General features: G+C 38.9%; 1 long non-coding RNA gene across 3 annotated transcripts in view; it reads left to right on the top strand.

Moving 5' to 3' along the window:
• Positions 1–15617, top strand: part of LOC311584564 — a 184273-nt gene that overhangs the window by 79397 nt on the left and 89259 nt on the right. The gene's annotated exons all lie outside the window — the stretch shown is intronic.

Here is a 15617-nt window from a genome sequence, read left to right as displayed (position 1 = left end):
AAGGTCACCGAGGAATGGTGCTTGTTGGTCTATTTTCCATGGTTGGTTCAGCTTGTTTTCTTATACAGCCTAGGACCACATTGCCAGAGGTGATGTTGCCCATTGCGGGGCGGGAGCATCCCTCCCACATCAACTAACAATGAAGAAGCCTTTCTGTAGACCTCTCCATTGGGGGAATTGATGGAGGAAGTTCTTCAACTGAAATTTCTCTTTTCCATTTGACTCTAGTGTACATCAAGGTACAAAAACTAACCAGCACACTGAGCGTTTTCTCAAAAGAAAACAGTTTTAAGATCTTAAAAAAGCAGTGTCCTTTGTTGATGTTGCTGTCAGCTGAACAGTAGTGCTGGTTGGGTATATGTAGGGTTTGTAGGGAACAATTGAGCCTCATCTTCTTTGGAAGTAGCAAGCTCTGAACTTAATCTGTAGCCTACAAGATGGAATGACAGACAGATGTATTACTTTACAAATGTCTATTATTACAAAGCCAGACATGGCACAGGCAACTATAACTGTCACTTGCCACAAATCATAATCTGTGTCTGACAATGACTCAAGCTGAGCCAAGAGTTTACTATCTTTTAAAAAATTTTATTTTATTAATTTATTCATATTGCATCTAAATGGTTATCCCCTCCCTTGTATCCTCCCATTCCTCCCTCCCTCCCATTTTCCCCTTACTCCCTCCCCTATGACTGTGACTGAGGGGGACCTCCTCCCCCTGTATATGCTCATAGGGTATCAAGTCTCTTCTTGGTAGCCTGCTATCCTTCCTCTGAGTGCCACCAGGTCTCTCCATTCAGGGGATGTGGTCAAATATGAGGCACCAGAGTACGTGTGAAAGTCAGACCCCACCCTCCACTCAATTGTGGAGAATGTCCTGTCCATTGTCTAGATCTGGGTAGGAGTTTGAAGTTTAGACGCAGCCAAACAGGTGAGATACATAAAGGAAGCCCATAGAGTGGAGTTTAATATCTTACACGTTGTTTTTCCTATGTATACAGTTGATTTCTTTCATCTGTAGTATGATATGAAATAGAAAAATAAAGGCAAAAGACTAGAACACAATATCCAAGTTAATTTTAGAAAGAATAAAAATAATAGGTGAAGTTTAATACAAAATCCACCGTGGGGGCCAGGAAGATGGCGTAAATGTTAAAGGTTTGCCAAACGTTCAGTCCTCAAAACCCATGTGACAGTGGAAGGAAAGAACTGACTTCAGGAAGCTGTCCTCCTTCCGCAGGCACAGTGTCCCTGTCATGTGCACACACTCATAGAGAAACAATGAAAAGACTTATGAATGCTGTTACAAGTCATAAATCAGGAATAATTTCCAGTGCATAGCAAATCAAATGCCCAGCCACTGCATCATAGCTTATCTAAGAAGACTGAAACAGGCCCTGTGGTGTCTGTCCACACATATTTCCCTTTCTGACCAGCAAAGGGACACAAGATGGGGTTTTATGGCAACTTTGAGGAAAAGAGTTACATTTCACTGTCTGGTCTGTGTTTTGTTCTTCTTCCTCCCCTCCCCCTTTCCCTCCTCTTTTATTTTAATTTCCTGATGGAGTTTCCCTGTACATCCTAGAATGGGCACCAGAGTTGAGGGATTCTGGGCCTGCACCACAATTCCTGGCTCTTAGAAACTTCTTTAAAGCATTTGGTCTAGGAATTTTACCCTTTACTCTTAAAGCCTTGTTTTTTTCACTGCTGACTTTAATGTAAAATTGATATGGCTGGATGAATTGAGGCCAAAGTGGACTACAAAATGACTGAAGAAATGCACAGTAAAAAAAAATGACAGATCAACAAATACAGTGAGTGGGTTCTTTTCACAGAGAACTGCTGAACCTGAAATAATCATCTTGCATACTTGTGTGAGATAGAAGTTAACTTTTATTATCTACGTACTTAACTGATTAAACTCAGGACCTCACTCATGTTAGGCAGTTGCCTATGTTGTCCTAGACCTTTTTTTTTAGCTGATGATCTGGACCAAGTCCTTTTTTGTCATGCTGAGAAGAAGGTATATTCTTCTGTGTTTGCTTCTTGGGTCCATTTGTTCATAGAACTTTTTTTCTGGCTGTTTACTCTGAAGTAATGATTATCTTTGTTGCTGAGGTATGTTTCTTGTATGCAGCTATATGATGGATCCTGTTTTTGTATACATTCTGTTAGCCTGTTTCTTTTTATTGAGGAATGGAGTTCATTGCTGTTGATATATATTAATGACCAATGGTTGTTAATTCCTGTTATTTTGATGTTGTTGTTTTTGGTGTGTGTGTGTGTGTGTGCACGCGTGCGCATGTGCTTCTCTTCTTTTGTTTTTGCTGGTATGGACTTATTTTTTCCTGTTTTTCTATGATGTAGTTAACTTCTTTGGGTTGGAATTTTCCTCTAGTATTTTCTGTAGGGCTGGACTTTTGGATAGGTATGGTTTTAATTTTTTTCACTGAAATATCTTACTTATCATTATGAAAATTGACATTTTCTCTTTTCTTTCTTTTGTAGCCTTGTTTTGCTCAGAACTGGGATCAAACCCAGGACTTCATCCATGCCTGACAAGTGCTATGTCATTGAAGTTTTCTAGGCTAAAGGTCTTGTTTTAATCAAGCATATGTGTTTATAGAATTAGCTGGTTTTTCCGTGTAGCTTGCATCTACATTATTTTTATTGCTTTTGATTCCTTAATGACACTTTGCATCGAATACTTCACATTATAATCCACTTCTTATATTTTAAAAGCCCATATATATTCCTGTGCCAACCTAGGTTGCCCCTGTGTGTCTCTTGAGCACCAAAAAGCCATGGTCACTGTCAAGGGACTGTGAACAGTAGGCACTGTCTAATTCTTCAGCTGTGAACTCTATTCAGTCACTGTCCTACACTTCAGTGGGATACTGTGTCATTTTAAAATGTCTAGACCAGTGGTTGTCAACCTTCCTACTGCTGTAATCCTTTAATACAATTCCTCATATTATGATGACCCCCAACCATAAAAAATTATTTTGTTGCTACTTCATATATCTAATTTTGCTACTGCTATGAATTGTAATGTAAATATTAAATAAACAGGATATCTGATACATAACCCCCAATGGAGTTACAACCCACAGGTTGAGAACCACTGATTTATAGCTTGTTGTGCTTAGAAAAAAGAGATTAAACTACTAAGTAAGTCTTTAATTATTTTTCTAAAACATTCTGTTTGTGTGAACTACTGTAAAGCTTCAGTTTAAACTTTTTTTTTCAAATGAGTTTTCTCACTGTGCCCACATTGAGGAGCCTTTCCTGAGCCATTCTGTATTCTAGAAGCTTCCTGTCTTACCATGCTTCATTTTGCCCATACTCAACATGAACCTTCCCCACCCATCTTTGTTCAAGTTCTGCCCACCTGGTACATATCCCTTTACCCATCACTGTGTCTGTTTTGATTCTTGTCACTAAGCCCCCACCATCTCCAGTGCTAGACAACAAACCCAGGGCCTCACACCTGCCAGGGAACCACTCCCACCTGTGCCTTGTCACATACTGATATTTCTTTTTATGATGTGAAACTCATTCAGAAGGAAAAGCGCAGAATGTATCTGGTACTCTAAGCTATTTTTATAAGTGGAAGCATTTCTAATATATCCCAGACACTGTTTTAGTCAGGAATAGAATAGCAATAGACTAAAAAACAATCATTGGTCTCTTGAAGATGCTGTGACAGAAATGAAAAATTAATGATGAGAGGAAGTAAAAGCCACATACATTTATATCAAATTGATAATATTCAAAGACGATAAAGCAAAAGAAGAGAGCAATTTAAATCTTTTAAATCATTTTAGGTATTATTTTAACATACTCAGAGGCACAAAAATTATGCTGACATAAATTAAGCATCCAATAATATTTCCAGCTTTTTTTCCCTATTTGTAAAAATTTAGGCTATTACATAAGGCTTTGTGTGATGCAGAGGGGACATAAGGGAATTTCTGCAAATTCAGAAAGATCCAAATGTAAAATATTAGTGCTGTTACTGTTGAGAACGGAAGTAACAAGACCTCACATCACTTTGGAAAACTGAAGCAGCAAATGAACCAGCACATGGTAGGGAAGATTTATTTCTGAAGCCTTCCATGCAGTGGAAGTCTTGACAAAGGGAAGCTGTTTTCTTTTCTTGACCTTTATATAATCTTCAAGGCAATGGAAAATTGTAGTTCTTCATCATTACTTGGACAAAACTCATATGAGAAAGTATTATTTATGGCATTAATTTCCTAGAAGATATGTTATAGTGGGCTAATTTACCCTGTGAAGGAGCGGATGTGGTCTTTTAAGGACCGTGGCTACTTTTTAGGCTGTAGAAATGGATGGAGTCCACTGTTACAAATATAATTTTCCCGGTATAATCTGATCCCAGTTTGATTAGATGTCAGATAAAGGAAGCAAGGCAAGCAGAATGTCTTCTCTGATAAAACCACATTATGATTATAGACCTTCATCTGTGCTCTTCACTCTGTAATCTTTGCCAATGTCAGCTGTGCTTAGGCCCTGAATACTCATGAGACACTGAGTTCCATTTAAAAATAGTACTGTCTTGTTTTACTCTTTATCAGCCTAATGTATAAGTTGAAAAAGGGAGTCCACTTGATGACTAGCATGTCGATATTTAAGGAAAATAAGATAGAAACATGACATATTCATTTATTTAAGGTAATATATTCAGTTTCAAAACTCAGAGAAAGTAGATCAAAAGCAGGATTGCCATGACAAAGTTCAAGACACAGCTGTGATGAGAAAGCTTACAGGTGAGTGTTAAATAAGATGAGAGAAATTTAAAGGGTCTTTTAAACCAGAAGTAGGGTGATTTTGTACTTCTTTTGTGGGAACCACATTACTCAAAAAGTAGTTCTTAAACCAACAAGAACAAAAATGTGACAACTTGAAAATCAGCCTGGAGATTCATGTATTGAAGAAACTGGCTGCAGACTAGAATATCAAAATCTTAATCAAGAGGCCAGTAGAGGACGCAGAGGCATCCAACACTATGCGTTGATGTAGTTCACTTTCTGTGCAAAATAGGTGCACGTATCTTGTCTTGAGGTCTAATTGAATAACCATCATTTTGAAACTCATCTCCTTCCCCTTGTATTGTGCCTCACATTACTTATAATTGCCATGGTCTTGGCTACCATATGGTCTTGCTGCCTCCTTGGTTTGCTGGATTTATGATTTTCCATGGCATTCTTTACTTGGTGCCTTTGTCTGTCGAACACTGAACCCTTCTGCCTCTTATTAGTCTACCAAAGGGTAATCCTTGTAACACATCTGAAAGATACTTAGTCTGGTTAAGAGTCAAAGAGATAATTGTATTTTACCATTCCTTTTACATTCAGAATGTACTGGCAATTTCCCTTAGAATTCAATGGCTTGAGATGCCTTCCTGGAGTCTTTAGTTAAATATTTTCTTTTAGGGTGTGGGGCATTCCTTTAGTGCAGTGTGCTCTCATCTAAGTAGGAAAACTTATTGTTGCTTGCAAAACTCAGCTCTTCCAGAGAGTATGATGCTGTATTCATCACAACAATAAATATTTCATGAATGGGTGGAAAAATAAGATAAGGTTTTTGAAGATCTAAATCAAGGCAAGCCGCAGACTTTGTGCCCTGAAGCATAGACTCACTAGGCACCTGAACAAAAAGGTTACCTCAGAATAATGACAGCTATGCTGAGCTCGTGCATGTGGGTGGCCCTTTCACTAGGGTCTGAGGAAAATCGCACAATAGCATCTAGTTGTTCTGCTCTGTGACATTTTTTTCTGTCTATGTCCCCTGAGGGAAGATACCCACAAATGTAGGCTGAAAAAAAAAAGATAGCTTCATACACTTTTAGCTTGTAAATTAAAAAGGAACCCACCCCCGTTAGTGCTAAATAAATGCTATAATTATGTTAAGTACGATTTAAAGGAGTTTTATTGATCTGTGTAGATTTATACTTAGGAAAAATGCTAAAAACAAATTTTTCTTAGACTAAATCCCAAATGAGCTGTCTTACTAAATAAGAATGTGAAAATGAATTTTCATGGTGATAATACCAATTTGACACCTGTGGACAAACATGCATGCAATGGTTTCCTATTGTATTGTGATATGAGTTAACAAAGTAAGAATTGGCTTTGCACTAGTACAGCATTTAAAATACCCTTTTGTTTTCTAAAGAAGAAAATGTCACTGTAGTTCTCAGTTGGTAACTTGTTTGGTTATCTGATGGACAAACTTGGGGGCTGATTTCCCATCTTTAGTGCTTTCATTAGCTATGCATATCCCCCCTTATTTAAAAATAATAAGCCTTAATTTATAAAACATATGTCCACTTGTGGGTCAAAAAAAAAATGCCATTTGGAAAAGGAAGCCTACGTCCAGGTTTTGCATAGCATGTTTCAGAGTCTTCTCTATGGGTCAAGGTTATTTCTACGAATGAGAACTCCTTTATGCCAGGCTGCTTTTGTTGAATCATGGGAGACAATATCATTTTACCTACGTAGGCATCTGAGAAAGACATGTCAGTCTTTCATTCCAGACACACCACTTCTTAGACTTCAGGCGTTCCCTCAGCATCACTATTATTATCAATCATATTGGGACAACAGTATCCAATGTAGTCTTGCATACGAAGCACCTAGAAGGGGACAGTGACACCCTCCCTCAGTTTGACACTAGATAGCAACTCCCAAGTAGAAAGGTGAGAATAATTATTCAAAAGCTCGTCTAAATCTAAATTTAATAATGTGTGTGTGTATGTGTGTGTGTGTGAGAGAGAGAGAGAGAAAGAAAGAGAGAGAGAGAGAGAGAGAGAGAGAGAGAGAGAGAGAGAGAGAGAGAGAGAGCGCACATGGGTCTGGATTATCCAAAGAGGATGGGCAATGTCCATATGGCTAAAACAAGTGCAATGCAATGAAATATATTCCACTGTGTATACCAAACCTTCATTGGAATGTGAAAGCAGAATGCAAAAAGTACAAGTAAAATAGTCATGGGTGCTCAAGGACATGGTGGCAGCAAGTGGCAAATCATATTTGACCATAAAATACTTCTAATAAAACACAGAATGAGCCATGCACACAACTCAGGCTCTTAAATGATTAATTCATAGGCATTGCATCATTTTTTTGTGTATAATTATGAAAGGGCATTAGCTTTTCAGCTGTTTGCCTGTGTGGCTTTGCTTATTTTAAGTTAATGCAAGATTTCAGGATGTGAGCCTTTGAAATCTATTCTTGATGAGATGCCACATGACTACACATTTAGTTCATTTCTCTCTGTGATTCTGAATTTCTATGGGTTAACTTAGTATGCATTTGAATTTATGTTATTAAAAACAATAGGAAGAGTCCCAGAATATGCTACTTGGGTTCTGGAGATTTTTTTCATAAATAATGACAAAATTCAAAGTAAATTATTTTGCCCCTTTTTGTAGCAATCTCATCCTATTTTCTTGTTCACTTACCAAAGTGTAAGAGATGACAAGCATCCTTTGACAAGGTTTTAATTAGTTTCCATATGTGATACTTTTTATACCATGTGGTTCTGAAATTTTCTTTTTGTATAGAAAAAACTCTAGTTAAACTCTTTTAATTATTTACCTGCATCTGATCTGATATTCCCTAAACAGATGGCTTTGATTTATTTATTTATTTATTTATTTTTTTGCTTGTTCATGATTCAGGTATTTTTTAAAAGCTTTTCTCTCACTCTGGTGAGTTAGAGAAACTAGTTTGCTTTCTGAGGAACTGTATTGAAAAAAAAAGTTGAAGATCAAGTGGAGGTCAAAAGAAGGATTTTCTGGAGTTAAATTCAATTATAGGCAATGACTGAAATGAATTCAAAATTGCCTTTCTGGAGGAAGAACAAATGTTGTACTCTGGTTTCTGACAGGACCAAGCATGTAGAGCCTTTTCAAAATGAACTAAAATTTGGCATCTTGCTTTTTCTTTTTCCCTTACCGTGGGATCTGGGTGGGAGACAGATTATGCTGTTTGGTTTGTACCCTGTGTTGGTTCTATAGTTGCAGTAACCAGGATCCGGTTTGGGTAAGAACAGATTACTTTCCAGGGGAGTTGAGACACTTATCAGCCATGGGTGATTTGTTTTAGAATATTTGAGTCTTTCCAGTTCTTACAGATTGAGGTGCTAGTCAGACTGTCCTTGGGGAGTCAGAAGATAATCACCTCCTTCTCCTTCTTGTCTTCCTTGGTCCAGGCTGGTCTTGTCCCTGGTAGAGAGCTGCAATTTGAGGGAGGAAGAGTTTATCTCAAGCATAATCTCAGCTTATGGTTCATTGCAGAAAAGTCAAGGTGCAGGGTCTTGAAGCAGTTGTTCTCATGACATTCAGTTTCAAGAGCAGAGATGACGGAACTGGTACATGTATGAAGGAGCTCAGTTTGCTTTCTCTAATGAGCCTTGATCTCTGCTCAGGGAAACATCTCCCACAGACATTCCCTGGGGCCAAACCAATCTAGAAAACTGTTCACTACACTTTTTTTTTCTTGGTGTGTCAAATTGTCAGCCCTAAACCTTAGATCATCTTTTTTTTCCCTGACATCTCTTTCAAGTCTGTTCTTGGATCTTTTAGGCTCATGACTAGACAATGATATTGCCTCCTAGTTTATTCAAAGTTTCATGTCATATATCTCTTCTATCCCAGGCCCTGATAAACTGTAGCTCTTGGTAAGTCTCTTCTCTGTCTGCTGACCCTGAAGATGCGTTGTTTTCCCTCCCAGGGTCTGCCTTCCAACTTTCTTATGACCCACTGCCCTTTCAGAATGTTTGATCTATTCATTTCTGCTACTTTTGCCACCACTTATCTAATTAAGGATAAACTAAAAAATATCCTTGATATAAAATATCTCAAGATTTATTGATTTTTTTATAGTGTGGCACATTGAACTCTGATCCTTCTATGGGTATATGCAACTCTACTATATCGGACTATGTCTGCCTAGCGCCAAGATGCCCATTGCATGAATGCACGATTCATTGCTCTTTTCTATAATCTAGCTCCTATTTTTCAGAACTTTAAAAATCAAACCACTTGAAACATTCAGGGAATCACAGATGTATCAACCAGCCTCTAAAATCTGCTTCCTGCTTAGGCACGTATCTGAATGTCTGTAACATTCAAGTCCTCCACCTGTTTGTAGCTTGCTTTCATTACCTCACCTCTTGGCTACACACATTATTCACTTAGCTTTAAGATTTCAGTCTTTGTTCACCTTCAAGTTGTGTGTGACGCTCGTCCTTCTCAGATCTGGCCATCTGTGATACTGTCGACATAACTCACCCATGACACTGAGATTTTCACTAACAGCCTAATGCATCCTAGGGGAGCCCCTTTCTTATCTGCGAAGGTTGCTTTTCTTTAATTCAGCTGCTGTCTTACAGCAATTCCACGTGATTTTTTTTACAAGTTTGTGAGACAAGCAAGTGTGGGCATTATATAAGAAGACATTTTTACAGGGTGTACACGTGGACATGTATACATCCCACCACTATGCATGCATTCCAAATAAGTGCCAGCTGGTCTCCTGTTGTGAAGGGGATACTGACAAAACCATTATCAGGGTCCAATAAAACATGGAAGATGTCATCACTTCTCTCAGTTCTTTTGCCTAAATAGCGATGTTAAGTACAACAGTATATATGAGAGACATCATCCTGTTTAGACTTCTCTGATCCATAGAACATTTCCTTGGGCCATCCAGCCTCTTCCATCCATCTGGCACATACTGTTAGTATGGGACCACTGCACGTCTCCAGACCCTGATGGGCTCACAGCAGATTGTCTACATTTATTAGCCTCATGAGAGAGAGAGAGTCACTCTAGCTTGCTAGGCTTGTTGTCAGAGCCAGCTCCTAGGTGCTCAGAGGCTGCTGGTCAGCATTGTGGCCCAAGCCTTGTCATCAGCTCTGTGTGGTAAGCCATTTCTACTTCCAGGATACTTCACACAACATACTCTGGGGATAATTGCCTGTTCCTAAGTCAAGCTAAATCTTTTAAACTATATATTCTTTTATCATTTGTTTGTCTCTTAAACTGTTATTCAGGCTTTAACGCCTTCTAGCAGTTCACTAACACAGCATTTGACTGTTACTTTTTACCCCCCTTCTGGGCATTCTGCCTTGACACAAATCTTGTCAGGTTCACCATTGAGTGACTGAAATACTCTTGTCCTTATTTTCCTTCTTTTAGCCCCAGGCCTTATGACATCTTTTTAAACAACTACAAATCCAATTTATGTTTTATTTCTATCATTCACATTTTCCATAGCCTCTCCTAATTCATGAAAGATGCCAACCTGCCACAGGACTCAGTAAGGCCATTAAAGTCCTAAGTGATCTATTAGGTGTATGTTCATAAAGCCTTTTAAGTTACCTGCAAGCAGATGATATGACAGTGTACATAAGAGACCCCCAGAATTCCACTAGAGAACTCCTACAACTGATAAAACCTTCAGCAAAATGGCTGGATACAAAATTAACTTAAAAAAGTCAGTAGCCTCCCTATATACAAATGATAATCATGCAGAGGAAGAAATTAAGGAAACTACACCCTTCATGATAGCCACAAGAAATATAAAATATCTAGAAATAACTCTAACCAAGCAAGTGAAAGACTTGTTGGAAACAAACTTCAAATCTCTGCAGAAGGAGATTGAAGGTGACATCAGAAGATGGAAAGATTTCCCTTGTTTATGGATCGGGAGAATAACATAGTAAAAATGGCCATCCTACCAAAAGCAATTTACAGATTCAATGCAATTCCTATCCAAATACCTACACAAAAATTTAAAGACATTGAAAGATCAATTCTTAACTTCATATGGAAAAACAAAAAACCCAGAATAGCTAAAACAATCATATACAGTAAAAAATCCTCTGGTGTAATCTCCATACCTGATCTCAAGCTGTACCATAGAGAAACAGTAATTAAAACAGCATGGTACTGGCACAGCAATAGGCTGGTTGATCAGTGGAATCTAATCGAAGACCCAGAAATGAATCCATGCACATACAGTCACTTGATTTTTGACAAAGAAGCCAAATCTATCCAATGGAAAAAAGGATAACATCTTCAACAAATGGTGCTGGTCTTACTGAATGTATACATGCAAGTAGACTCATATTTATCACCATGCACCAAACTCAAGTCCAAGTGGATCAAAAACCTCAACATAAACCCAGAAATAATACGAAATCTGTTAAAAGAAAAAGTAAGGAAGAGCCTGGGACTCATTGGCACAGGAGTCAACTTCCTGAACAGAACTCCAACAGCCCAGGCCTTAATTAATAAATGAGACCTCATGAGGCTGAGAAGATTCTGTAAGGCAGAAGATGCTGTCAACAGAACAAAACAACAGCCTACAGACAGGGAAAAGATCTTCACCAATCCTACATCTTACAAATTACTAATGTCCAAAATGCATAAAGAGCTCAGGAAATTAAACACCACCAAACCAAGTAGCCCAATTAAGAAATGGGGCTCAGAATTAAACAGAGAACTCTCCACAGAGGAATATTGAATGGCTGAGAAACACTTAAAGAAATGCTCAACGTCCTTAGTCATCTAGAAATGCAAATCAAAGCAACTCTGAGATTCCATTTTACCCTCATCGGAATGGCCAAGATCAAAACTCAAGTGACAACACATGCTGGCACAGATGTGGAGAAAGGGGAACACTCTTTCATTGCTGGTGGGAGTACAAACTTGTACAACCATTTTGGAAGTCAATCTGGTGCTTTCTCAGAATACTGGGAATAGGGCCATCTCAAGACCCAGCTATTCCACTCCTTGGAATATACCCAGAAGGCGCTCCACCACACAACAAGGACATATGTTCAACAATGTTCATAGCAGCCTTATTTGTAATAGCCAGAATCTGGAAACAACCTAAATGTCCCTCAGCTGAAGAATGGATAAAGAAACTGTGGTACATTTACACTATGGAATACTACTCAGCTATTAAAAACAAGGAAATCCTGAAAATTTTGGGCAAATGTATGGGACTAGAAATGATCACACTGAGTGAGTTAAGACTTAGAAAGACTCACATGGTATATACTCATTAATAATTGGACACTAGCCCAACAGGGATGACCCCTGAAAGTCTTCACTTTCCAGGACTCTAAGTGAGAGAAGTATGAGAGAATAAGGAAATAGAAGGATCCAGAGAGCCTAGAACCCTACAAGAAGAACATCGAGATGGGCAGCTCTAGACCCATGGGGGTCTGCTCAAACTATTGCACCAACCAAGGGCAATACATGAAGTAAATATTGAACCCCTACTCAGATCTAGCCAAGGGAAAGGACATTCTCTACAGTTATGTGGAGAGTGGGGACTGACTCTGACATGAAGTCTGGTGCCCCCTACTTGACCACTTTCCCTTGCAGGGGAGGCCTGGTGGCACTCAGAGAAAGAATAGGAAGGCTATCAAGATGAGACTTGATAGGCTATGACCATATGGCTGGGGAGGAGATCCCCTTCTGTCACAGACCTAAGGGAGGGGAATATGGTGAAAGAGTGAGGGAGGGAGGAATGGGAGGAGACAAGCAAGGAGATAACAACTGAGATGTAATCTGAATAAATTAATAAAAATACATAAAAAAAACATTACCTGCCAACAGTCACACCTGACTCATTAAGCTGTAGAACAAATACTATCCCTCTTAGAACTAGTTTCTGTAATTCTTGACCTTTTTCTATCATATTCCAAGCTCTAATATTTACTGGACTCGCATCTAGTGATAACCAAGTATCCCCAATGGAGCCAGACCACCTAGAGATGAATTTCCTCCAGTTATACAACCTTTCTCTCAAGGTGAAATGAGTCGTTACACTACTCACTTTATCTACTTCCACAGACAGATGGATCCCATCTGTCCTCAGATCTCACAACATCATGAGCAAGGCCCTAACAGGTTCATTCAGTCCTTATTTAAAGGCCTTTCCAATTCAAACAGTTGAAAGACAGAACAGTCCCTGACTATTTATAAGATCCCTCTCTGCTTACTGAACTATGGATTTCCCCTTCTCTGTATGAAAGGTTGCATCTGAAGGCATCACTCATCACTCTTGCCTTCTTTTCTTCTTCCCCATCATTTGACTCTTCCTACGTTTATCAGTTTTTCAGATCTCAGCCTTGTACTGTGGCTCACGGCTTTTTAGTATCTATCCAACTTCTCTTCTGTTTCCTTTGGAAAAGATCAACTCTAACCAGTGATTAGCCAACACCTCCATCCCATCCTCTATTACAGAGGCAAATGTGGGAGCTACAGACTGCAGAACCTCACTTGCATGTCTTCTGGCTGATGACAAATGCCAAGCAGCAGGATCTCACATCCTACTTCAGAGTCCATCCCATACACGCTGCTTTCATATATTCTTTAATCTATCAGCTGCTTTGGAGGCGTCCTATACTCATTTTTGGCACTTATTTGGTCAACAACTTTATTATGTGAAACTTTTCCTGGATCTACAGGAACACATACCCACTCACCTGATATATAGAATTAGTGAAGTTATTAATTTATTGGGGTTATTTGAAGTATTATGGGTAACTCAAAGCCAGTCTGCAACTCCAAAAAGCCCAGTTTTTGAAAGCTGAGCTCTTGGAGCTCTCTGCCTGACTAGCAGGCGGCTCAAAAGGTCAGAGGGTTTTCTCCTCCACTATATCCAGAGTACAAAACTATGGGGGAGGGGACGGGGGCTTTAAGAATCTAGTAGGTTTCAGGGACTTTCTGAAACTTGAAAGTTGTTTACTTCCTGAGTTTTAATGAACACACTATTCAGGATAGAATGTTTTAGTTTGGAGGAGGAAATTGTTGCACAAGTGTGTTTTTTATCAAGCATTTCCCAGATGCATTTTTCTTTTGTTCTACACTTTTCCCCTTTGACAACACTCTCCAGCTTGTTATTTTCAAAGTATAAATTCTAAGTTACTCAAGGTTTGTATCTTGAAGGTGGATCTGCCTTGCTTCAGTATTTTTTTTTTCCCTCAGATTCCCAAGTCATGCTTTGGTCACTTATCCCCATCTTATAGATATTCATGTGTAAATTCACCATGCGCTCATCTGAATATGTTTACAAATAGACTCTTAAATTGTATTTTCATATTTGTTGTACCATGCCTAAAATGTTTTGATATTTATTTTTTCCTCATCTGTTCAGGTGTTATTGTTCAGCGCATCCTTTTTCATCTCATTTCCTGTCTGTCACCTCCCTTCTCTATGGCCCTGTATACATTGTTCACAATTTTGTCAGTCCTTGCAGTCAGCTATTGGTAATTATTATCCTTCTAATCTTTATTTCTCTAATCACTTTCATTTGCATTTCTCTAGTTATCCTAATTTCTTTTTGTATCTAAGCCAACACAGTAAACATTTAAATTTGAGTCGCTCATATGATAAAAATGTAATCGTCCTTTACATAAGGCTGTGCGATAACTCCAGGTAAGCAAGGGTAGTCATGTATGCATGCATGTATATCAGAATGATGGAGTCTCAGACATCAAGTACACTGATCAAAGTTGCTTAGGAATCTCTGTTTAACTGATGGGACGGTAAGAAAAATGGCCTATGTGTCCCGAGCTCAAAAGGCATGGCATGGTAGCATCCACTTCCTCCCTCTGAGTAGTGCTCATGTTCAAGTGCCACACATCCTCCATACAGTGCGGCAAAATCAACTCACTGTTCTTCAGTGACAATGCTGCGGCACTGTGGAGATAGTTCAATGGCAAGTATTTGAATTGTAAAGCTACCTTGGCTTACCATTTGTTTTGTAGGACTTTGAATTTGGTAATGAATTTAATCTCCTTAACAAACATTAAAGTCTCCCACAGGTATGCCAAGCTGAGTAATCACAAAAGGGAAACGGCACATAAAGTAGTAGCCATGCTTTTATACAATTGACATGACCAGAGATTTTGACCCATCACTCTTCATGTGGATGCTCCAAATCCCAGTTTTTGTCTTCCCCTTTTACTGGGCTGCCACAGGCATTGGGTATTACTTTATAATTAGTGTTCGCTTCTCATGAGTACGATTGCCAATGACTGGACCTTGGGCACAGGGAGGCAAGCGCTCTACCACTGAGCATATAGATGATCTCAAGTGGGAATAGAAGTACAGGAAACACTGAACTCACCACAAGAGCGTGGTTATATTATTGGGTTGGGAACGTTTTGCTGGTCTTGGGAAAACCCAGTGCAGGGTAAGCTTCCCCTTGGAGCTGTGAGTATAAGGCTCAACTGAAGATTTGAGTATAATTTTAGGACTTCAGTTCTATCTTAGGATATCTCTGTAAGTACAGGCAAAAAAGGGGAAAGAAGGATAAAATTGAGAAGTAGGAGGCTGTTTGAATTGTTGATGTTAGAGATGAGCATTATGATAACACAGATAACACAATGACTAACCTATATAGGTGGGTGTTACACATATGGGATATTGCCCATATGGGATGCCTTTATAGGATGTGGGAATGAAGAGGCATGGGAAATGTTCTTAAACTGTGGCCCCAGTTTAACTTCTTTCTGGCATCACCATAAGTCAAAATAGGAACACCAGGTGCTGTAGCAACACT

This window comes from Acomys minous, assembly GCF_964271855.1.
Source record: "Acomys minous genome assembly, chromosome: 15".
Lineage (NCBI taxonomy): Eukaryota > Metazoa > Chordata > Mammalia > Rodentia > Muridae > Acomys > Acomys minous.
This window is presented reverse-complemented; position numbering and strand designations above follow the sequence as displayed.